We start from the raw sequence: 26,774 nt of genomic DNA, 5'->3' as shown, positions 1-26,774 counted from the left end.
AGCTAAAGCCAAGAACACCACCTGTTTGGGTTCCAGCAACATCCTAGTTGCCTCCTGAATAGTATAAAATACAGCCTATCATGACCACTCGAAACAGGCTGCATTCCAAGTGAATGGAGGACTGCAACAGTTAGTCCCCTCCATGATGGAGGACCGTCAACCAACCCAGGAGAGCTGTAGACCTATCAGTTTAATAAGCCTAATGCACAAAGCCATTGAATGATTTATCATGGAAAGGATAAACAAGGACATTGGCAACATACAGACACTAGAACCATCACAATTTGGCTTTGTTAAGGGAAGGTCGTGCCTAGTTAACCTAGCAGACTTCTTTGAGAGGGTCCCCAAGGTAATAGATGAGGGTAAAACAGTGCATATTGCATATCTTGACCTGGTCAAGGCATTTGATACAATACTTCACTCGGGCATTGTTGACAAGCTCTCTAAGGTAGGCATAAATTCCTACATGTCTTGATGGATTGCTAGCTGGTTTACAGACAGGACCCTGTAAGTCAGGATCGGTGACACCTCTTCCACCAAGAGACCAGTAAACAGCTGAGTACCCTAGGACTCGGTGCTGGGTCCACACCTGTTTGGCATCTACTTCTCAGCAGTCACAGAAAATATAACATTCAAGGCCTCTTGCTCACCAAGTTCACAGATGACTGTAAATTGGGAGCTATTATAGATTTCCCCTAAGACACCAGCATCTTACACAGACAAATGACTTGTGCCAAAGCCATGGCCTAAAACTCAATACCAAAAATGCATTGTAATGCTCTTTGGGTAGCTCAATCCAAGTTAATTAGTCCATTGATAAAACAGCCCTATGAGTCAACCAAGCAGTAAGGAATATGAAAACATATGTAAAAAGCAATCTGGCCTTTGACCAATACATAGTTAAGATAGTATGGAAATAATTCTATGTATTCTAACTTATAGGTAAGAGTATGACATCCAGGCCCAAAAAAGTTATAGTACCACTCTACTTGACCTTGATCAGATGTATCATTGAGTACAATGTTTCCTTTGCATGTCCCTAACCAGACACTTGCAACAGCTGGAATGCCCACAAAGGTTTCTCACAAGGAGAATTCAGGGCATGAATAGCCTGTCCTACACTGACCACATAAAGGTTCATTCTCTTTATTTATTCTCCCCAGGCTGCTGAGAGGGAATTTTTGCCTAACTTACAGGGCTTCCTCAGACCCAGACCTGATAGATCTGTTGTACATGTGCAAAACAAATAGTGTTAGAAACACTGGATCCAGGGGATCTGAACTTCACTTCTGGCATAAACAGAATGTGCTGGACAGACATATGTGTCCCAAAGGATCCCCAGTGTGTGGAATAGGCTCCCAAAATAGAGTTCATCCCTGACCCTATTCACGCGAATCCTTGACAACTGGATGGGAGATTGTAAATATACCCCCATCTGGACCCCATGTACCTTATAGACAGAGATCATCAATAAGAAAAGTAATATTCTAACAACCTCCCAAAAAATTCCTTAATTACCTCCCTACTAACATGCCCTGCCATATAGATGCCTGTGATACTCAGGACCCAAATGGTTTGGGGTGTGTGGCTAGGCCTGTAAGGTTCCTAGTGGTAGTTATCCCAGTAACAAACTATGAACTTTTTCATCCCTGAGCTACTGGCAGTTGAGTGACACATGTTGTGTCAGCAGTTGATAGCTGTTATACCATGCAGTCTTTCTGTTTGTTTTTTGTTACTTTGTCCTATGGTCATATTGCATTTTGGGTTGCCACTATAGCTTCTTGTCCACTTGTCCTGCCCTCCATAGGTTAGTAGCTGTTTACTAGGCTAACGACCACAGGGGCCTTTTTAAGCCTAACCATGCATCCCAAATCTCTGACAAGTTCTGATACCCTTAATAAGTGTAAGCAGGAGCCTGGGAGATAAAACATTTACAAGCTATGTCCTGGGAGATGAACCATTTACAGGTTGCCTTGTTGAAGGTTTGAGAATGTATTTATTTTTGGCACTGATTTTGAGAACTGACAAATTAATTTCTTCTGCTATATTATTGCAGCTTTTTGGACACTGAAATTGCTATCCTTCTCAATGAAGTCAAGGCAATGGGACTTAACACCACTAACACAGTCTTGTATTTCTTTCTTTACTGACAGCACACACAAATATGTATTTCCATGTTTGAGATCTGGATACTTTGCAGTCTTAAGTTTGCAATAGTAATACCCATTTATTAACCAAGTATGCCCACTGAGCACACAATCCCTTCACAGGGACAGTGTCTGACTAGGTGATCTACTCAAGGTCAAAAAGTAAATCAAAGAGTAAAAAGGTCACACAGACAAACCAGCTAGTAAAAACTACAAGAAAAATCTAGCCAAGCTAGAGTTTTCACTGTGTGATAACTAAAATTTCCTGTAAAAGAGACCCATGGAATATATGCAAATAATCCCTTAAGGACATCAAGTGTTGCATCTACATGGCTTCTGAATGTGGGGGTTGGCTTTATTGGCCTGAATGTGTCCATAAAGCCTTAAAAAGCAAAAAAGTCATGGACATTCAGAAGCCATAGAGCTGTAACACGATGTCCTTAAGGGGTCATTTGCATATATCCCAAGGTCACAAAGTAGACAGGTGAGGGCAGCAGGAATCAAACTCTGTACTACAGAAAGTACATCTCCCAGCCTTACCCTGCTGTGTCAACTACCAGACCATAGCCATGCAAAGTCAGTTGAAAGTGTTTCATTTCTAGCATAAAAAGTGTTTCAAACCTAATTAAGACACAAGGAGAGGAGCTCCTCCATGGACAATATTAAGCATTCAGAAGGCAGCCTGTGAAAAGTAACACAGATATAAATTACCATCAGATGCTCACATTTTTAGTACATTTGTTTGTTTATATTCAGAGATTTGGGCTAATCCAACAGGACCCACTACATTTGCAGCTCAAAAGCATAACCAGACGCAATTTATACAGAATTATAACAGAGCAAATTAACTGTAAGAAAGTAATAAATAAAACGGAGCCTTGTGTGACCCATATTGTTGACAGGAGTACCATCTCCTTTGATTATACATATATCATGACTGCAGGAGCAAACTTTACATGTCTTCTCATCTACAGTTCATTCTTTTGAGTGAAGATTTTCCTACAGGAGTTCACATACTTGCTTAGTGATGCCACATTGTCTCACAAAACCTTGTGACTGGCAAGATTTCTACATGTGAATTAGTGAGAAATCTGTGGTCATGACTAAAGAATTCCTCTTCAATATGACGTATTTTGATTTCTTCAAGAAATTACCCCTGCAACCCATCATATCAGATGCATTCTGGACTTGATATTCCTGTTAGATATCATGATCTCTAATATTGTGGTGGAACCACACTTTCTTGGTTAGATCATCTCCTGGTTCTCTTTGATCTGTTCAGGTGTCATTAACTCACTACTCCTAATCCATAATTTTTTCAACACTTTATTTATCTTTGCTTGAGGACAATGCTATAACTCCAGATGACTTGGTCAGTATCAATAACCAGGCACTCATCACTCATCTAGATACACTCACCCCATCTCTTGTACATCTTGTCCTCCTCAAGGTCTGCAAACCATTATATGACATGGAATTCTGTCTCCTGAGGAAGGAGGCTGGAACATCAGTGGAGGCATGCTGGTCCCTGGAATAACAGATCTGAATAGGATAAGTATTTTACTCATTACCATTCAGAGAACTTCCATAAGTTTGCTGCCCAGAGTAATCTTTTCAGCAGCAAACTAATTAGGGATGGTTTGAGAAATGTGAGAAAGTTGCTTGTTTTTTTTTTTTTTTTGCTGGCAGAATTACCTTTGTAGGATCATTACTGCCTTCACTGTAGTCCAAGGGTTGTACTCTAAAGGTAAAAGACATTTTTTCCATGTTCTTGCAATGCGTTTGTATTCCCAGTTGGGGAGGTTCCAATCTGGCAACTCATACATTGTTGAATTTACAGAGTGAGTGCTACTATGACTATTCCAAGTAGGGCAGATCAAAAATAATGCTGCCATTATCATCATCATCACCACCATCACCAACCACTGTTTTCCCATTTTTGTACATTGGGTCAGGTGTCTCATTGACTCACTATCTCTCCTGATTTAATGCCACTGTCCTACCTTCATTGACGGTTATGCATGAGTGTTAGAGGTCTTCTCTCACACAATCCATCCATCTCTTTGCTCGGTCCCCTTGTTTCATCATGTTTTCTTCCTCTCTGTCCCAAATCCTTTTTACCTGATTGTTTTTTGCCTTCCTGTACATATCTCCAAACCACCATAACCTGTTCTTTTTGACCTTCTCTGGAAGTGGAGCTACTACTGCTTCTGCTCTGATGTCCTCATTTCTGCATCTGTCCAACAGCGTGCATCCTACCACCTATCTCAGGAACTTCATCTCCATCACCTGCAACTTCTTCAACTGCTCTGCCTTCGCTGCCCACATTTCTGCACCATACATTACTACTGGTTGCATCACTGTTTTGTACACCTTACTTTTCATTTGTTTTAGGTTTCTTCTGTCACACATTATACCTGACACTCCATGCCAATAGGCTGCAACCCCTCTGATTATAACTTTGATCTCCCTCATTCAGACTTCTCTTCACCTTAGCCATCTCCCCAAGGCTAGTGTTAGCATTTTGGGGGCCCCCAGCAAATGTCAAGTTCGAGGCCCATAGATGCTTCCAGTCTAAGAATCACCCTGTCACTGCCACCCCTACTAAGAAACCTTTTAGTTCATGCTGCAGCTTTTAGGAGTAGTACGCACTAGCTACAATGCTCTTACATTACAACAGGTCTATGTATCGCACCATTTTGGCTTATCTCACAAAAGGACACTTACAGTTACTGGCATTTAGTTGCAACAATGATATATTGCAACAATTCTATGTACAGGTCTGGACTTAAGTGAAATGATTCCCTAGAGTTATTGCTTCAACACCCCCCCCCCCCGACACACATCATCCAGTCCTCCCCTCTGATTCCCACCTTCTTGGATTCCCAGTACCATGCGCATTACTTTTTTCTTTCTTTTCCTCACATTTTGTCTTACTCCTCAGTTTTTTAAAGAAGCCATAACTTTCTATATGCTCTAAAGTGCATTTTAGAGTTTTTTTTCTTTTTACACAACCTTTTCATCAAATGATGGCTTGAACAGAAATTATGATTAAGGAAAGAAATTTGGTCTTGCTCTTCAGCTTTAGTTGTCCTTGTATCCCTTCAACACACCTTTCCTGACAAAGATGGTACAGTAATAATCATTTAGAAAATAAATAAGCCAGGGCCCAAGAGGCCATAGGTTTACAGATGCTCTGGGATGCATTGTAGAGCATTTTCTCAGCCTTTCAGTCCAATAATGACCTAAACAAAACGCTTGAGAAAGAATAATTTAGTCTTATTTTTTTTTCTTCTTTCAAGGAAGACATAGTTGTGCCAAAGGCTTAATCTTCAAAGCTGACAAAATAGTAGCTTGTAATAAACTAACAAGGCAGTTGTGAGAATACATAGGTCCTGTCTGGGAATACTGCCTGCCTCCGTATCCTCCCTAAAAAGACAGTCAGTGCCTATGCATCACTGTGCTGTTAGACTGAGATGAAAGCAGAGCTTGAATCACCACAGTCATGTATTTCAAGTGAATGCTGACATACATATACACAGCATACCTCCTCACTCCTCACCCTCAAAGGCAGCCACCTGTATATGTGCCTGATGTGTGATTGAGAGGAAAGTGAAAAAAATAATGATTATAGTACTAGATTATAATTTGTTGCTCCTAGACAGTACAGTGCCCCTACACAAGTTATAGTAACCTTCTTTGTACACTTCTGAGGTCTGTGAGAAAAGTAAATAAACAATGACCACACTGTCCTCAGCTCAAGCATAAGCTATAGTTACCTCATGTGCACACCTCTAAGGTTTGATGGTGATGTAAATTAAAGAAGTAATAACCACACAATCCCCAGCCCTTCATAACCTACAGCAGCTTTCTGTACCCATACATCTGAGCAGGGCTGGTTTTAGAATGGGTATGTTTGAAAGCAGAGGCTGTTATCAGCTTTATCCTTAAATAGTCATATCACAGTCCTGTTCAGGTTAAAGAGCATAATCAGGAAATTCATCATTTTGTCTTCCTCATTCTTCCCCAGCCAGCAGCAGCTTTTGTGGGACTCCCAACAGTTAAGGGTGATTTAGGTGATTTCCTGCAGTCACAGGTACTTCTGGGACCTAATGCTGGCTATGTAGTTAATTTTAGTGGAGAAAATGTCCAACCACAAGTTTTAACTGCACTAGGGGCACTATGTCAGGGTTAAAATATTTAACGGAATTGTGATGCCTGTTACTTGATAAAACACTGTTACTATAACCAGAAATATCTTTGATTTTAAAGGTGATATTTATATAAAACAGCTTTTGCCCACCTGATTTATTAAGCATACACGATTGTTGTATTAGCTTTTGTTGGTTTGACAGACATGTTACAAAATATCAGGATAAGATTACTTGCTGTGATTGGGGACCCCCCCCCCCCAGGAACAATTGGCTAAGCTTCTGGTGTCATTCAAAGGGGATCCAGTATCTGTCTGCCTGGGATGACATGATCAACAGACCACAATGCTTTGCCAGAGATGGTCTGCACCTGTTGCCCCTGGGATTCAGGTTACTGGCTAAGGCTCTTGCCACCTCTATAGTGCCTTTTTTAGGCAAAGTTCAAAGGACAAAACCACCACCGTAACAGGTATAAGCATGCAAAATCGAAGGTAATGCTACTCAATGCTAGAAGTCTAAACCTCAAAATGCACTCTCTCGAGGCACTCCTAAAAATGAAGAACATTGATTTCTGTGCAGTAACTGTGACCTGGTTCAAAGCTCCAGAGAGCACCCCTGCAATACCAGGCTACAACTCTCACCACACTTTTCGGCCACCAAATCAGGACCGAAACACTTAAGGTGGAGGAGTGTCCATATTCACCAAGAATATTCACACTACCAGGCTAGTTGCCCAACACAATGCGTCTGATATTCTCCAGGTGCAACTAACACTAGGTAAGGCTACAATCCACATTGTAGCTTGCTGCAGATCCCCCACCATGCCCCAAGATTCTCACTACACCTTTCTAAACATACTGGAAAATATTAAGATATAACCAAACACCCTAATACTGGGTGATTTCAACTACCCTGCCATTAACTGGGAAAACTACTCGTGTACCAATACCTTTGCCCAACGATTCTTGGAATTCATAAATTCCAATGCCTTGGATCAGCTAATCCATAGTCCCACTAGGGGCTCCAATATCCTAGACTTGGTCATTACCAACATGGGAAATCGATACTCCACACCTATGGTCACCCCCTCATTGGTCAGGTCTGACCATAAGCTAATCACCCTTGTCATCTATATCCCTCCCCCACACCCCAGTAGGGAAACCTCCATAAAAAACTTCTTCAAAGCCAACTTCCTGCTACTCAAGTCAGAAGTGACAAACTTCATGACACCCATACAGACGGGAACTGAAAGTTTGACTGCTGAATCCTACACTAAGGCACTGTAGGAGCACATCCACTCATGCATGAATTGCGCCATCCCAAATAGAACCAAGATGCTCTCCTCCAAAAAAAGGAAGCCGATCTGGTGGTCCCCTGCCATAAACAAACTTTACAACAAAAGGAAGAAACTGTTGCAGAAAAGAGGAAAATGCCAGGATGCAAAAAACTCCCTTCCCAGCCTCAGTAAGAAGCTGAGATCCCTCATAAAATCCTCCAAAGCAAGTTACGAAAAAAAAATTGCCAAAGATTCCAAAGACAACCACAAGGCATTCTATAGCTATGTCAAGAATCTAAATGGCAATGCTCAGATCTGCTCTGAGCTACAGCAGAATGGCATTAAATATACTGATCCCACGGATATTGCCAATATCCTGGCAGATCGGTTCAGTGCCAGTTTCACCCCCCTCTCACCCCCTAAAGGGCCCATCTCAATACTGAAAGATTGCCAAATTTCGGTAATAATGGCCACACAGGTAAAAAACGCACTCTCCAAAGCTAAGAATACAGCATCCATGGGACCAGACAACATCCCGGGCTGTGTACTACATGAACTACAAAATAAACTGGCACCTCACCTAAGCGTCATGTTTAATCATAGCCTCACCACAGGCTTCGTGGCCACTGGGTGGTGCACAGCTACAGTTATCCCACTCCACAAGGGGGGAATCCACCTTGGACTGATGAGCCTGATCTGCAAGGCCATGGAATGTATTATCATGGAACTTATAAACAATGACATTGACAACCTTCAAACACTGGACCCCACCCAGTTTGGGTTCGTGAAGGGCCGATCTTGTCTCCTGAACCTGATTGACTTCTTCAAATCAGTCTCCAGAGCTGTGGACGAAGGTAAGGCAGTCCACACACAGTATCTGGACCTCGCCAAGGCCTTCGACACCATCCCCCACTCTGGAATCATAGATAAACTTACTAAGCTGGGCATAATCCCTATGTCACTCAATGGGTTGCCAAATGACTTACTGACAGAACCCACAGTGTAAAAGTAGCCGACTCCAAATCCAGCTCCAGACAAGTGACAAGTGGAATACCTCTGGGTTCAGTCCTGGGACTGCTCTTGTTTGTCATCTACTTCTCTGAAGTATGGGCCAACACAAAGAGACTCTGGCTAACAAAGTTCACAGATGATGGCAAACTGGGAGCCATTATTGAATCCCCAAATGATGTGGATATTCTACAAAAGGGCCTTACAGAAACAGATGCTTGGTGCCAGAGCCATGGGCTCAAGCTCAATGCCAAGAAATGTATATTTATCCCCTTTGGGAAAAAACATGTACCTGTGAATTACCTCATAGGTGGCAGTACACTAAACACTAAAAGTGTGATAGGATACTTAGGGACACAGGTGGACAGTGGTCTCACCTTCGATAAACACATCGCCACAACAGACAGGAAATTCTTCTATGTGGCACACCTCATCACTAAGGGCTTTTCATCCAGAAAAAAGGAGGTCATTGTCCCACTGTACTCATCCCTCATTAGACCCATTATAGAATACAATGCCCCATTTGGTATGTATCTCTCAAGACATCTGCAACAACTGGAAAGGCTGCAGAAATACCTCATTAAAAGAATCACAGGTCTAAAGCAGATGCCTTATGCTGACCATTTAAAAATACTTCAGCTATACTCTTGCATATCGTCTACTCAGAGGTGAATTCTGCTTCACATACAAGGCCATGTCAAAACCAGAGCTGTTGGACATGCTACACTAAAAGAAATCCCACTCCCTCAGAGCCACACACTCCAGGGATCTAAACCTTGTTATCTCAATGAACAAAACATGCTGGAGGGATAGGTTCCTGACCCAGAGACTCCCCAGACTCTGGAATAGACTGCCCATACATGTCAAGCAGATTGCCTCTTTGGCCCTCTTCAAAAGGAAACTTGATGATTGGAGGGGAGATAGGAAATTCACCCCAGGGATCACGTCAGTCGCCCTGCTAGACAGGGGTCCAGGGAAGTAAATATTGTGGGAAGAAATAGACAGGGAATTGTTATGGCTAGGCTTGTATAGGCCCTAGGGCCGATAGCTTAGTACCAACCTATGAACCTATGAACAGGAGGCCTCCAGCGACTGCAGGGTTTGCTGGTGCCTAAAGCCAGCTATGCATCTCCTCCAGATACCTGAAGCTGTTAACACATTCTACTATTTTTCCATTCTATCTTACTTTTCATCTTCTTCTGATTTCCCTTATTTGCTGCCATGGTAACTGTCTTATCTGTACTCAGTTTCATCCTATTTTCCTAATGTACTCCATCACCAGTATGGACAGCAGTGGGCTCTGAGCTGACTCCTGTTGCACAACCAGTCACATTGGGAATCCATCTATGAGTCTGAATACTGGCTCATATTTTTGTCATTGTGTCCTTGTACATAGCCTGCATTAATTCTAGCAATGTTTATGGGGCTTTGAACCATCTCTAGACTGCTCAAAACAACTTTCTAGGGACCGTATCATATGATTTTGCCAAGTCTAGGAATTCCCAGTTGGATTCTTTTCTTATCTCTAGCTTTATCTCAACTACCTGTCTAACTACAAACATTGGGTCAGTTGTGCTGCATCTTGATCTGGATCTGAACTGCTCATCTCCCATTTTATTTCTAGTTTCTTCTACTCTGTGTATTCACTTATCAGTAAGCCTCTGAAGCACTTCCATGCAGTGAGACAGGAGTTTGGTACCTCCGTACTGCCCACAGTTATGAATGGCCTCTTTGTTCTTGTACAGTGGCACTCGACTGATTACTCATCAGTCATTTGGGATAAGCCTTTTTCTCCATGCTGCTGCTATAAGTGCCCACATCTCTCCTATCTCACCCAGCATCCTGCTCATATGTGCTGTGACCTTATCAGAGTATGCTGCTTTCCCTGACTTAATTTTCCTTAGTAGTGTTCTTACTTCTTCTAGGGTGGACTCTTCCTCTTCCTTCATGGTAAGTTGTGTCTGTGACAGCAAAGCTTCTGTGGGGTTTTCTTCATTCAGAAGCTGCTTGAAGTGCTCCTTCCATCTGCCTTTCATGTACTGCAGATTGATGAGCAGATTGTTGCTGGCATCCATTGCAATGCGTGTCTGATGACTATCTTCTTTATTATTCTGTCTTTGACTTGTGACTTAATAGAGTTTCTTTTTGCTATCTGCTGAGACACTTTCCAAAAGCTGGAAGAGTGCATCTGATGTCTTGTTCTTTGCTATTGTGACTGCTCTTTTAGCCTTTTTATTATGTAGCCAACAAAGCTATTCCAGGCCAGGCTGGGAACTGGACACTGGCAGGCCACTACCTTATTGACCCAGGGTTTCTGGGCTTTATGATGGGCATACACTTCCCAATCGAGCCACAGCCCCCTCCAAACATTAGCTTGGGTCCCTGGCATAGGTCATAGTAGGCCAGGTCCTCAAACCACTTATCAGAAGTAAATACCCATGCCCATTTTTGGTGGCATTAGACAAAGTAACCAAATCACCTAGACACAGTTTTTCTGCTGTTGAGTGTCTAGCCCTGAAATGGCTTTCATGCAGGTGACAAAATGTGAGTCGACAAAGTGTGACTGATGGATGAAGATGAGAAGAAACCCCAGGTCCAAGGAAGTTATAGCACCACTCTACTTGGCTCTTATCAGACCTATCATTTTTGGCTTTGGAATAATGGTTAAGGTCTTCTCTTCATAGACACAAGGTAGAGGGTTTGAGTCTAACCTCATAGAATGGGGTTGAAGGTTGCCATAAGCACAAGGTTCAGGGTTTGTTTGTCAACTTTGAAAACTGTCTAGCGATAAAATGACCCACAAGGGCAGCTAACCTAGTACTTACCTATGATAAGATGTAATAACTTTGGATATTTACTATCACTATGTTGTAAAATGTGCTTATTCTATGATAGAAAGGCCTATTTATCCAGAATGTTCACCATGAGGCAACCATCTAATGCTAGACGTGTCTTATTTTACTGAGGCTGTGAATTAGTCAATAATCACCAATGTCATATAAAATATTTAGCATGGCTGCTGAAAATGATTTGTATAATATGCAATCAGTTCTGCTTCTGCTGACTGAGAGTATATCCAGAAAATTTAACTACAAAAGACACCATGCTACACAGCAGTTTTTAGCCAAACTCAAGTTTTGCAAAAATCACAATTGCATGTTATACATTGTTTTAAACAGTTGACAAAAGGTCTTTCGCTCGTGTACAGTCATTTTATTGCTGCTTCTTGTGCATGTATTCAAAGTTTCTGCCTTTGCAAATGAATGAACTGCAGCATCTCCTCCCAACAAACACATACACGAAACATACATAAGGGTGCACACAGACGTTTACATGCACACATACATATATGTCCACATATGCACAAGAAATGTGCATATATGCATATTTTTTGTGCAAACGTGCATGCATGTGAGTGTGTGTGTGTGTGTGTGTGTGTGTGTGTGTGTGTGTGTGTGTGTGTGTGTGTGTGCGTGTGTGCGTGTGTGTGTGTGTGTGTGTGTGTGTGTGTGTGTGTGTGTGTGTGTGTGTGTGTGTGAATACACTGCAATAAGGCACAATAATTACAAAAGCTGCCATTATCAGTCTTCGTAATCATTATAGTCTCTTAAAAAAATTAATAGAACTGCTAGAGAGATTTCTCAGGAGAGAATTTTATCCTGATTTTCATGTTAACCTTCACACTGATACAGTGTTATGAGTGCTTTGCTTCAGCAAAGGGCACTTGCCATTTGTCATTACTTCAGCATGCACATGAAATTGAACAAAAGATCATGTGGTACGCACAGAGAAGTGGGACTTCATTTCCATCAAGGTCATCCAGCTAAAATAAGAAGTCAAGGGATTTGTACAGCACTCATGAAACATTGTGCTTAGCGAAACTGATTTCCATTTTCCTCTCATTGTCGATGCTTGTTTAATGCTTCACGTATCTGATTGCATCAGAGGTTACATGTAGTTATTTAGTTAACATTTTTATTCTGGTATAAAATATGGACTAACCTGTTGCTAAGAGATGCATGTTTTCCACTGAACAAATCAAAGCAAGCTTAACTATACAAGGTCAATTTGCACCAGATATGTGATCACCCTGTTGTTTGTAATCATTTTCTTTAAAAGTAGTAGACAGCTTTCAACAAAGCACTCAGAGCACTTCAAAGTGTTTAGATAAAAACAAATCAAATACCTATCTCTTCCACCTGTTGTACACTTGTATGATGTTTTAGATAATGGATAATGCTGGCTGTTTGTGACCTGCTGGTTGTGTATCTTAGACCCGCAGATTTTTGTTTATGTTCTCTCCATCTATAAAACAAGGTACTCAGCAATTTGATACATTTACCGACCATTTCTAGTGCAAAGCATGGATTCAACATTGCTGGCATTGCAAAGTCATCACAGTGAAGAAAAAATCTTCAGAATATGAAAACTGCAGTTCAATATCATCAAAATGTGTTTCCTGCAAAATACGGGCAGCCATCTTCTCCGAAACAGAACCACGAATCTCTGGCAGTGTAGCCAACAGGCAAGAAACAATTACCTTATGCTGAGACATCAGTTCAAGACTATCTTCTTCTTCTTCTTTCGGCTTTTTCCCAGTTAGGGGTCGCCAGCGGATCACCTTGTCCGCTCATGATTGGCAGTGGAGTTTTACGGTATCGAGTTGCCAGCCCAGCGCCCAACCTTCCACAGAAGGCACACACATGCACACACTCACACCTAGGGCCAATTTAGAGAAGACTATACTAATTTGAATTAATTTTAAATTTGACTGAGTAAACCAGTCAGAGCAATGACTACAGTGTTTTATGATGTTATTCATTAGCATATTCTAATTCAAATGTACATTAATTATCTTTAATTGTACCTTAATTTTTCCTGAATACCACTCCCAAAGACTACACCACCATGCCTTTTCAACCAGACATTACATGTCAGGGCATATTGTCAAGATTGTAGTAATTTATAACTTCAAAGTTCACTTATCATATACACTTTACTTTGTATGTTCTTATGCCATTCTTTTGGATTTCATTTTCCATGTTCTATGACATGTATTGTCATGTGAAATGCACTTTTTATAATAAATATCAACCAGTGACATGGACAGCTTGGCCATACTATTCACAGCCCATAAACTACATAATTTGGATCTCCCCTAAATAGATGTAACTTTACTTTTTGGGGGTACAGCCAGTATTGTCCCAGGCTCCCTCATATTATTACTAAATGGACCATGGTTATCTGCTTTCACACTTCTTCTACACTTCTGGTGGATGATAATATTTCTCCCCTTGGAACATAACACCCAAGAAGGGTATATTTCTAATCCCCAACTGGTAGGGAGTGCCCCCCTTATCAAGTGTATATTGTGCTGTCTCTATCAACATTTGAAACAAATTACCAGAACTGATGGAAAGCCATAGCACCAAACCGTACCCTATTCTATTGAAAAGGTTTGACTATCCCAATAAATCTTACTCTCAGCCATACCTTGGGTAGCATTTTCTAAACCATTGCTACATAGATCTACATAGCTATTATTTGGCATCATCCTTCCAATTGGTAGAACCATCTCCTACCTCCCACACTCCTACGAAAGGGGATGAACCCTCACCACATTCCATGCAATGTACGGAAATAAAAATAGACCTCTTCCAAGCCCTACCTTGCTAAAATCCTATGTACTCACTGAAAGGGCAGGTGGCTGCTGTTCTGTTCACTGTAACCAAGGTAAAAGAGGCCTGACTTGCTCATGTTTTGATTAGTTATTTATCTGTTAACCAGGTAGTTATACTGGTCCAAAGATCCTTTTCAGGCATGACCTTTTTATCTTTACTCCTTCTCCTGACCACTCTTTCTGGTCCAGACCCCACCCCCCCAAGTATCTGACACTTACAATCTCCCTCGACTGAGGTCTGTCCTTTTGTCTCACACTTTTCTTGCCTATAATTTTTAGCACAGAGTGGAGGAAAGGATGTCAGGACAATGTAGCTTGTTTCCAAGCTTCTCTTATTCTTCTTCCCCACTGAAAGACTATGACAGCACACCTGGGCACATTTTCAACCATGCCTTGTTTAGCAGGACAAAATTTCAACAGTGCAATAATTTACAGCTTCACAGCTAAATCACTTTAGGTACACTTTTGTTTCTATGCTCTTGAATTATTATTAGAAATCTTTCATCCAGATTCCTAATAATAAATACCAGCCATGTCAACTTTTCTGACATACCTCTTAACCTCTGAGCATTAAAAGTCATAGTGCTGGCCCTTCAAAGTCATGGCAAGGTGTTCAAAAGAGGAGGACCTTCTTAATTTTTTTTTTTTTGGAATAGAAGATGTTTTGAAGCTAGCTCCTATATAGTTAATAATCTTTGTACAGGCTTATTTCAATTATCTAATAATGTATACACACATTTAAACAGCTCTATCTTTATGTAAAAAATCAGAATAACATCAATAAATCTAGGGGAGGTAAGGCAAAATCTAGCGTCACAAATCATAGCTCTATGCCTAAATCATAGCAGATGAGGGATATGTTTCCTGTATGCTGGTGGCTTGAAGCCCCCAGACATAATATTTACAGAGCATAACTTGCATAATATAGAACTCTTCAAACAGCCTTCTCCTTAGCAGTTTGGATTGCCAGTACAGCCTTACCACATTAGTATGAGGGATCATAGCTTTTCCCTCTTTTTTAACACCTTTATTGAATTATCACTTGTGACATAGGCAAATTTACATTTAAATAAAAGCAATCAAACTGTATTAATATGTTCTTGTTTACAAACATTATACTTCATACATATTGCTATATATCATATAACCTAAGCAATATTATATAAATTATTGAATTCTGGATTTTTGTTAAACAAGAAACATCTTTATTAAATTGTCACTTAGACATAGTCAATCACACATTTATGTAAATGAAAAAAACACACTGTCATATTCCTAGTTGCAAGCATTTTTACATCACAAACCATACTGGCACGTTCCCAGTTGCAAATATTACACATCACTTATAATCTACCCAATCATTTTCAGTCAAACATTACAAGCTTATTTAAGTCCTACCTTCTTTTAAACCTCATTCCTTCCCTGTATGTATTGTTCCCCAAATTCCCATTTTTTCTATGTAGTTTGTTCCTACCCTTTTCTAAAGATCTCAATTCCACTTGCTTTATCTCTGTTACTATATTCACTACTTCTAGTATAGTTGGTTTATATTTTGATTTCCATTTTCCAGTAATTGCTTTTTTGGCAGCCACCATAATTAGACACAGCAAGGCCTTACCATGTCCTGGCAGTTCCAATTCTGTATCATGGCTCAGAAAAATCATCTCCCTCATCACACCAAACTTCCCTATTCCACCTTTGCATTTTTTTTCACTTTACTTAGCTATATATTCATTTACTGTTTGTGGAGAATAGACTTTGCCTTGAACTTAACATCCCAGAGGGGCATATTTCTAATCCTAAATTTGTGTGTGTGTGTGTGGGGGGGGGGGGTCAGTGTCATCAGTTGTAACCACCAATCATAATTTAGGGAAGGCCATATCAACAAGCCTTACCCCATGCCATAAGGAAAGTGTAACTATCCCATGAATGTCTTCTTGCTGTATGATAGACATCGATTGCTAGCCATTCACTGCATGAATCCACTTGGGCCTAGTTTACCAGCACTCTGTCCAAAGATGTATTAACTCCTGCACCCCACACCCATAAGCAGCAGATGATGGTGCAGTCTGTTGTGTGGCGTGCTGTCACTTTAAGGTATAGTGTGTTATGGGATTTAAACATGGCGGTCGTGTGGTTATGTACAGAGATGCAGGTACATTTGTAGTGTGTTAGTGTTTGGGGTATGAATGTGTTGTTTTTGTATTTTTTGGGATGTGGTAGTTGATAGTGTGTGTCTGGAAGTGTTGAATGTGGTGATTTTTGTATATGTCTAGTGTGTGTTTCTCGCAGATATATGTTTGGCAGTGTGCGATGCAAGTGTAGGGCATGTAGCGATGGGTTTATTGTGTTATTCATGGTAGTACGGCCTCAGAGTTGCTATATTTAAATGGGGGGGGGGCCTTGCCTCCCTGCTTATAGTTAGATTACTTGGGTTTTGCTGGTGTGTGTGTGTGTGTGTGTGTGTGTGTGTGTGTGTGTGTGTGTGTGTGTGTGTGTGTGTGTGTGTGTTGTATTGGTTTGTTATGGTGTAGGGAGGAAGCTTGTGTTTTTGGTTATGTTTGTGTGTTGGAGAGTTATTAAAAAACAGGACTGCATACTGGAAATCCTGTATTATGAACTTTCAATGTAGTGATGTTCGTTTTTATAATTATTTGTTGTAGTGGTCTTTAGACATTCTTGTCTCAATATTTGAAAGTAGACTCATATAGATACATATATACACAAAGAGACAAATATAAATAGATGGATAAAACCTAACAACAATCCTTTTCCCTATTGCCTTACCTCCAGCTGATATGTCAGCAAATTCATTTACAGAATAAGTCCAACCCACACTCAGACAAGTCCACCTCATCTGTTCTAAACTAATTAGAGCCTTACTTTCAAAACCTGAATAAACTAAATTCATAAAACCAAAGTGACTGAACTATCTCTTACAGATGAGCATTACTGTACCTTCTCACTTTTTTTAATTGCATTAAAGTTGTCAGCATGCTACTATACTAAATTATTCCTTATGTACAGAAATGTTCTTCAATATTTCATCAGGCAGTTCCTTTTTCCATAAACATCCCAGGTCATTGCCCCATATATATGATCAAAACATCTGGTTTTCCAAATGTGTCCAATATCTATGACAAAGCAGGGTACAAATGAAGATATCATATCCATGACACCCTTGGGATTTCCCTCCATATCAGCTGCCATTTTCTGATATGCAAACTTAATGGCTATGCTCCCAGGTGAAATCCTGCTAATTTTTCCACTTAGTAGCATGAATGCACAATGAAAAAGACTTCTTGGGACCTGCCAGAAAAAAAGAACACTATGATCATTTAAAAGATTTCTTTTACTCACCCTATCCCTCACTAGCTTCCCTAACACAAACACACACACATACACACACATATCTATATCTATGCATCTATCTTTCTGCATATATATATATATATATATATATATATATATATATATATATACACACACACACACACACACACACACACACATATATATATATATATATATATATATATATATATATATATATATACATTACTGCCTTTTGATCGAACACTGAAATATCCTTCCTCAGACTGGCTGCTGACTCAATTGCATACCCAGTGTCTATACTAATCAATAGGTCCATTCAGGAATCCACTGTACCCATCCTTTGGAAATCCTTTTTCTCTATACCCCTACATAAAGGTGGTAACTCTACTGACCCATCCAACTACCATCCCATAGCCATCCTATCCCCCCTATCTAACATTCTCGAAAAATGCATCCACTCACAACTAATAAAACACCTCCTCCAAAGCAATCTTCTCACACCCACCCAGCATGGCTTTCATCCCAATCATAGTGCTACCACAGCCCTCCTATCCTTTACCCATACCATAGCTGAGGCCCTAGATAACAACAAACTCATATGCTGTCTCTTCTTAGACCTTTCCAAAGCATTTGATACTGTCTCCCACCCACTACTGTTATCTAAACTTGCCTGTCTTAATCTGTCTTCCTCCTCCATTTCCTGGTTCCCAGTTATGTATCCTGTAGGCAAGAGTCTGTTAAATGGCTCTCTTTCTCTTCTCCATTCCTACCTGTCCCAACAGGGGTACCCCAACGTTCCATCTTGGGTCCTCTTCTGTTCAATATCTTCACAAATGACCTCCATACATCGTGCAAACAATCATCCCTCATACAATATGCCGACAATACAACTCTTATCTCTATCTCTGACAACATCTCTGAACTCCATACACTCACTCAACACACATTTTCTTCTACCAAACAGTGGGTAACCAGTAACTTACTCATCCTTAACCCAGAAAAGACCAAACTCCTTCTATTTCTTCCCCATTTTTTGACACCACAAAGCCTCCTTTTCTATCACCTCCACAAATAACGCAATCATGAAACCTGATACTCACACTCAATGATGAACTCAAATTTAATATGCATCTTCTCCAATGTATAAAAAAAAAAAACAGAAACTAGGCTTACTTTATCGTAACAAAAAATTTCTAACTCCAAACACTAGGCTCTCCCTTGCTCAAGCTCTCCTCCTCCCCTTCCTTCTTTATGTTGCCTCGGTGTTAACTAACATTCAAACAATAACCTTAAACAAAGTCCAACAAGCTTATCATAAGATAGCTAGATTCATTACAAACTCTCCATACAATGCTCTTCACTGCTTGCCCCTTACATCCCTCCACTGGCTTGAGTCCCCCCATCTACTGCTGCTATCACAACTTCAAATGCTACACTTCATGCTTTATAAACCTTCGTCATGTCCTGCACTCTCTTCCTCCTCTCTGTCTACACACCTCCTCGTAATCTTCATACCTCAAATCAGCTACTACTACACACCTACCAACCAAAAAAAGCAGCAGGCAAACTCTTATATAAATATTCCATTGCGCAAATTGGAACAAACTTCCTAGGGACATATACTCCACCATTCACTGCTTCCACTTTAAAGAAAAATTAAAACTCCATCTACTTAACTCCAAAATCTGTCCCTGTCAGGACCCAACTTAAACCCTCCCTCCCCTCCTTTGAGTACACCTCTCACTATCCCCCTCTCTACAAAGTTTTCCCCCTACTTCATGATACTTGTTTCTACTTAATACTTAAATATGATTGGAACTAACTCTTTTTGTAAATATGTAAATAAATCATAACCCTAATAACATAGGATAGACATAACTACAAGTGTTTAAATGTATTCTTTTTACTATTGTATAATTTCAGTTGTTGAAAACATATTAATCACATGTTAACACACGTTACCAGTTTTGCTGTCTTCAAAATGTCTTTTTTGAAATTTTTATTCATTTCCTGCTCACGTTAAGGCAAATTTTATCCATTCTCTGTATGTATAATCTCTGTTGTTCTTCGAGCTTTTCTTCTTGGGTCTCCATAAAAAACGGGCCACAATGCCCAGCTGAACCAACCCAGTTAAAAATGTCAATAAATAAATAAATAAATATCAAACATGTTCAGAATATCAATCTAGCTTTTTGCCAGTTGCTGGTACTTTTTGGGGATTGGGTTCATAGGTTCATAGGTTCATAGGTTCATACTAGGCTATCTGCCCTAGGGCATTTATAAGCCTAGCCAGAGTGTGTTTGGCTTTCGCCACCCATTTTAAAATTAATTTTGCTATGCCCTTTTTCGAGGTTAGTATACTGTGCATCAGTCTAACAGTGACACAGAAGTGATACCCGGAGTAAATCTATGATCTCCCATCCACTCATCAAGATTCCTCTTGAAGAGAGTCAATGAGGGACTCTGCCTAACCTGGACTAGGATTTTATTCCAGAGTGAAGGGAGCCTCTGGGTTATGAATCTGTCCCTCCAGCATGTCCTATTTATTTCAGTGCTGAGGTTCAAGTCTCTCGAGCGCGTAGCTCGATGGGATTTGGATTTTTTGAGGTGCAGCATGTCCATTAATTCCGGGTTGGACATGGCTTTATACGTCAGGCACAGGGAGTTTGCCCTTTTCCCAAAGATAAGTTACAGTGGTGTTGGGATGCATGGAGGCTTATCCTCCTGCATAAAAGTTATATGTGTGTGTATTTGTATGTGTGTGTGTGTGTGTGTGTGTGTGTGTGTGTGTGTGTGTGTGTGTGTGTAGTGATTGTTGATATGACTATCTATATCTATATATCTCTATTATATATACACATATATATATATATATATATATATTATATATATATATATATATATATTAATATAGATATATCTATAATATATATATATATATATCTATATATATATATATATATATATATATATATATATATATATATATATATATATATAGATATATATATATATATATAGATAGATGGATATACATACATGGGTGTACTTATAGTGATCAGCACATCCACACATCAATGCCAGTAATGTACAATGCAAATCTTAACACAGCACTATGCATGTGTGAGGGTAAATCCTCACTGCATGCAAATGAAATTAAAAAAAAGGACTGCGGATCTCACACAAATGTCAGTCATCTTTTTTCGACCAAATTGTGCTGAACAAACAATGTTGACATTCAGGTGACCACAGCCATATATACATAGAGATATAGACAGACAGATATACACACATAAATATTTGTTGAGACTGAGCTGGGCAAACAAATTGTTTTGACTAAAAATGCGGGTGTGTCACAGAGTCAGAAGCAGACTGGTGATCTTTAGCAAGTATTCAAATCTCCATTGCAACTAAGTGAGAACACCTGCCTCTAGATTTATATGAGTGCCACTATCCCATTATGAGGTAGATTTTCTGACCTCTGGGTTACCAGAGGGACTGTACTGGAATCTCCAGGGAGCAGTATTTGCAGGGAGACTGAAACATGTCTATGAAAAATGAAAGTTTGGAAGGTGCCCCCTGAATCTTGAGGATATAATACATGCTGTTTTCCTGCTAAAAGAAGAAACCATAGGATGTTACCAAAAGTGTGTTGAAGAGAATGTTGGGTCAAGCCTGCTAATAGGAACACTTGATCATTTCTGGTCTGCTTTGGTAGTAGTAGCAATCTTGTTTATTGAATAAAGCCACTAAACTTTGAACTATCCCTTGTGTAGACATGTATAATATGGGCAGTAGTTGAAACACCCTGTGAGTATATATATTTTTCTCCTATTCCCTGCTTTGACATTTTCAAACTGTGTGTGTGTGTGTGTGTGTGTGTGTGTGTGTGTGTGCGTGCGTGCGTGCGTGCGTGCGTGTGTGTGTGTGTGTGTGTGTGTGTGTGTGTGCTTGTGTATGTCTCTCTCTCTCTTCCTCTGTCTCTCTCTGTATATATAATAGACATGTGAACATACATTCCGATGTAATACAAAACTTTTATTGATGTCCACCTGTCAGCCGTCTGTCTCTACTGATGCCTCTGCCTTTGCTAATTATGAAGCCTTTCCAGTCCTAAAGGAATGCATAGCAAATCCTTTTGGGTTGATGTCAACACTTTGCAAAGTTACCTTCTGGCCCAATCATTTGCCTTTTCCAGCTTTCTCTTGCAGGTGTGATGAATACCTGAACTAATGGTTACACAGCCTTTCTTATTTTCTGCAGCCATGCATCTATCTAACCATGCTAATCAACCCCACCTCTTCTCTATGTAATGCATCCTGCTACTGTTTCCCAGATTGGTCCATCTTAGAAGCTCTGTCATCTGTAATAATGATGGTCCTCAAAGCTAAAGAATGAGTGACTCCTATTCTTTCCCCTCATAGCTCTTAACAAATGTAAAAAGCTCCGTAATGTAAGACCAGAAGTAGTACTGCCAATGTAGCTTAAGCTGCACAGTCCAGTAAAACACTGTACAAGTCTTGCAACAGGAGAACAACAACAAGCCCAGCTGCTGCCTCTGATCATACTGATGTGTCTGTAAATGTACTCATCTCTTCAAAATCTTCCCAATGCCCAGTGTTTTGTGAAATCCACAAGCCCTTTGATTTGTAAGGCAAAACTCAAGGCAGTCAGATGCACTCAAATTGTTCTAATACCTTCATTTGTATACAAAGTGCCTCAACAGCAGATCCATTGAGAACTTGTGTCTCCTGCTTTGACAAGTTGCAGACAAAAGTGAGCCCCATTTGCATGATTTTCTAGTGCTAGGGGCACATGGCTTTCTTAACAACAGCCCTGTGTTTCTCTTCCCTTACCTCCTGATGCACCTCTGCTGACAACATCTCTGCTTCCAGTACCAAGGCTCAAAACCTGTGCAAGGAAAATCAAGCAAAACTGTCAATCACCCCATTGCTTTTGTCTGGATTGTAATTTACAGAAATTAATCTTCTGTAACAACTTTTTTTAACTCCTGTCTCCCAGCTATTATAGCTGACCTTTGGTTTAGTTCATAAAGTACTGCTCAAGTTTCAGGCTGGAACATGATTTTCTCATTTGCTAGCTCTCTCTTGCACAATACCATGGCTACCCAAATGAGTACAAGTTCCAAAAAAAACATAGTATATCTGTAGAGTCTACTGTCTATCTATGCCTTAGGCCATGGGTTGGAGAACCACTGACCCATCAAACCCCTCCCCCTCCAATGCCTGTGACACCATACAGTCCTGCTGCCAGAAAATACACTATTAAATCGCTGTAGAAATTCCTCACATATCATTAAATCCTACCTCATCTGCCTGGTGATCCTTTCCCAATGGAGATTCTGTTTTACTTCTTGAGTAAATTTGTTAGTGGCCAAGAAAGGGCTCTGACAGGTTCTATGGTTCAGAATGTAATGATGAATAAGTCAAAGACCGAAACAAAATCCCCATACATTGACCTTCATTTAAATTTCATGACTTCCACCCACTTGCTTCACAAATCTAAAACTTGTTTTCTGACAGTCTTTAAGATTGAAAAGACATAACTACCTTTAGCCCTAAAAATGTCTGCATGTATGTCTGCTTGTTGCTGTAACATGACTGATCCCAATGGCACTACCATTTCCTGGAGCAACAATTGAAAAGTAATAATTATTTGACTAGTTTCATCTTGACAGCCTCCACTGCTTGGGAATTAATCAAAATAGGCTCTTTGCTTTCTACCTCCAGATTCTCAAATTGCAGTGTAGGGCAGTGCTGAACTTTTCAAATGTCACACAAGATCTGCATAAATCAGGGGCGTAGGCTTGAGATAGAACTATTTCCTTCCTTCATGCCCCAGAAGTGTCAATCTTACCTATGCACGGATAACAGCTGAAATGCCACTGCTACGTCTAACTTAGCAGAGCAGCTAAGGGCCCCTCACTGCTCATATCATCCTCCAAAGATGAACACTGAACATTTCTTGCCTCCTTACTGATGTTGTCATTCACTCCCCCCCCACCCCACCAATTCAGGCAGATGAGGCATGATGTATAACTACTATAAATGACTGTGAGGTAGGGTCTGGTGTTTGTACGTCCTTTGCCAAGAAATGTCTCCAGGAGGGGATAGGTTATGCAGACAACAGTGCATGGACAACATCATCAAACTAAATATGAAAAATGTAGTATTGCACCCTCTAGTAAAAGAAAGAATTCATTGGCACATCACATAAACAACACACATGTTAAGAGTGACTCTATTATTAAAGATGTAGGCATCTTTGTAGATGACTCCCTTTCCTTTGACCATCACATTGCCTCTATAATTGGATGATCTTTCTATATGGAGCAGTTAATAATTAATGGCATAACATCCACATCAAGGGAAGACTAACTCACAATTATACAATTTTTATCCATCCAAGTATTGAATATAATGCCTTATTTGACATGTATCAGGATAGTGCAGAAAGTTAAGGTTGTGAGCTATGGTTCTTGTAGAACAGGGTTTGATTACCACAGTCCTCATTTGCTTAATGTGTGAGCTTGAGCAAGCCTTTTTACTAGCTATTTAGTGAGTTTGATATAATGGTTAAGATTTTCACCTTATAAACACAAGGTACAGGGTTTGATTCTGATATCAAGCTATTGGCTATGCTTGAAATGGCCTCAGGGCAGTTAGCCTAGTATTCACCTACAAACATATTACTCATCTTGAAGACCTCAGAGATTACTAAAAAAGCAAAAACAAAAGATAGATGCCAGAAGTCCTTCAGTTACTCAGACCATCTGTCTGAACTCTCTCTATATTCTTACTCCTGTAGGCACCTCCAGATTGATCTGTGTTTTGCCTTTCAAGTAATTAAGTCAAAAGCTTCTTGACATATTATGAATTTGCATAATATCTGGTCTAGTAGCAAACACCAGTACAAATAAAGTTAATCTTTACCAGCAAATAAACAGGATACACTGACTTGACCATTTATTATCCCAATCAATCCCACACTTCTGGAATAAACTATTTGTGTGTATTAAACAAAGAGTTATCCTATCTTCATTTGAGATTACCCTCAACAATTAGATAGTCATCCACAAATTCTGCCCTTGGCTTGTCTTCGGCATCCCTTCTTAAAACTGGTGGCCACACTTGTTACAGGGTGTTATGGCCAGGTTATTAATGGTCTTAAAACTGACAGCCTAGTATTTACCTATCCATACTTAAAACAGTAGTTACTTCTTTTTTTGGACCACATCCAACAGTGAGAGATGAAAGTACCCAATGGCAGCCCTGAGATACCCGACTACCCTAAAAGTCTAACATTATTTCTCTAAAGAGCCAAGCAACCTCTTTTTTTTCCTTCAGTTGACTTAAATTTGCAGGGGTTACTCCCTCCCTGAAACATCCAAATCTGTGCAGTATGAAAAAATACATTTGAAATCTTGTACTAACAAAGCTGTTTTATATGAACTGGATATTCCTTGAAGAAATGACCTAATACTTTCCAACTATCAAATTTTAATTATCTGTTCCTTTCCCACATTGATACAGAGTGCTATATCCTTCTGAATGGAGCCCCTCCCTAGCAGGTCTCAAAAGAGCTAAAAAGGTTTACCACTACACAAGGTGTGGTGGTGAGCTGTTCTGTTTCCAGTTCGTCGTAAAGTAGCTAAAAAAGTTTATTGTATTCTCACTGGCTGCAGTCATAATCCATTAGTCACTTCCTTCCAAAGACACATTGAAGTTGCCCACTGCTTACTGCATTGTGAACAAACCTACATGATCTCGAGCTACATGTGGGGGAACTGAAGGTTCAGTACATCTTGAGAATCCCTTTCTACTACATCCCAGATATACTCAGCTTAACCTGTCTACAACTGCTAGCAGCCAAATACTAAAATGACTTACTTTCCAGCTCAAAGTCTTTTCAGTCACCTCAAAAGTGTTGACCATAAACCAGTAATGCTTGCAAATCCCTTTTGTTTGGCTGTTACTGGGAAATTAAATAATAAGAAATCATTAAAAAAGCCTTTTTCCCCTTCTTTCCAGTGGTGACTACCATCACACATACAAACCCCAAAACTCAGCAATCCATGACTTTGCTCTAAATTTGGTGGGTCTGCATTCTCATATGGTGCCAATGCTGCCATGAGATCCCTTGCATTGGTGATTGGTTTCCTCTACCTTTTGCATTTCTTGTGTATCCCTTGATGGGAAAAAAAAAACTAATAAATATTCTCTATGCAGCCTTCTATTCTGGTGTCAGAATTGATTATTGTCATCCTGACAAGCATTACCAATAGGCAAGAAGCTATAAGAGAAACTGTCATCTGGTTTACTACTCTTATCTGCATCTCTGAATTAGTGCTGATTGCCATACCAAAGCCCATAAGACTTCCTCTGAACATTAGTTGAGGTCCTTATACCCAAAACTAGCTCTAAACCTAGAGAATCAATTCCTAGCACAAGGACTCCAAAAACTACTTGAGATCGAAGCATGACAATGTGTACTGTAAATTACAGTGTACACTATATGACACTTAAACCTAAAGATGTCTACTGCATGAGCCTGAAACATGACAGTGTGCACTATATGACACTTAAACCTAAAGATGTCTACTGCATGAGACATTATGCACTGCATGAGCCTGAAACATGACAGTGTACACTATATGACACTTAAATCTAAAGATGTCTACTGCATGAGACATTATGTACTGCATGAGCCTGAAACATGACAGTGTGCACTATATGACACTTAAACCTAAAGATGTCTACTGCATGAGACATTATGTACTGCATGAGCCTGAAACATGACAGTGTGCACTATATGACACTTAAACCTAAAGATGTCTACTGCATGAGACATTATGTACTGCATGAGCCTGAAACATGACAATGTGCACTATATGACACTTAAAACTAAAGATGTCTACTGCATGGGACATTATGTACTACATGAGCCTGAAACATGACAGTGTGCACTATATGACACTTAAACCTAAAGATGTCTACTGCATGAGACATTATGTACTGCATGAGCCTGAAACATGACAGTGTGCACTATATGACACTTAAACCTAAAGATGTCTACTGCATGATACATTATGTACTGCATGAGCCTGAAACATGACAGTGTGCACTATATGACACTTAAACTTAAAGATGTCTACT

The sequence above is a fragment of the Protopterus annectens genome, chromosome 2.part1 (assembly GCF_019279795.1).
Source record: "Protopterus annectens isolate FY-2018-M chromosome 2.part1, PAN1.0, whole genome shotgun sequence".
NCBI lineage: Eukaryota > Metazoa > Chordata > Ceratodontiformes > Protopteridae > Protopterus > Protopterus annectens.
The sequence above is the reverse complement of the archived record's forward strand: the minus strand, read 5'-3'. Positions refer to the sequence as shown.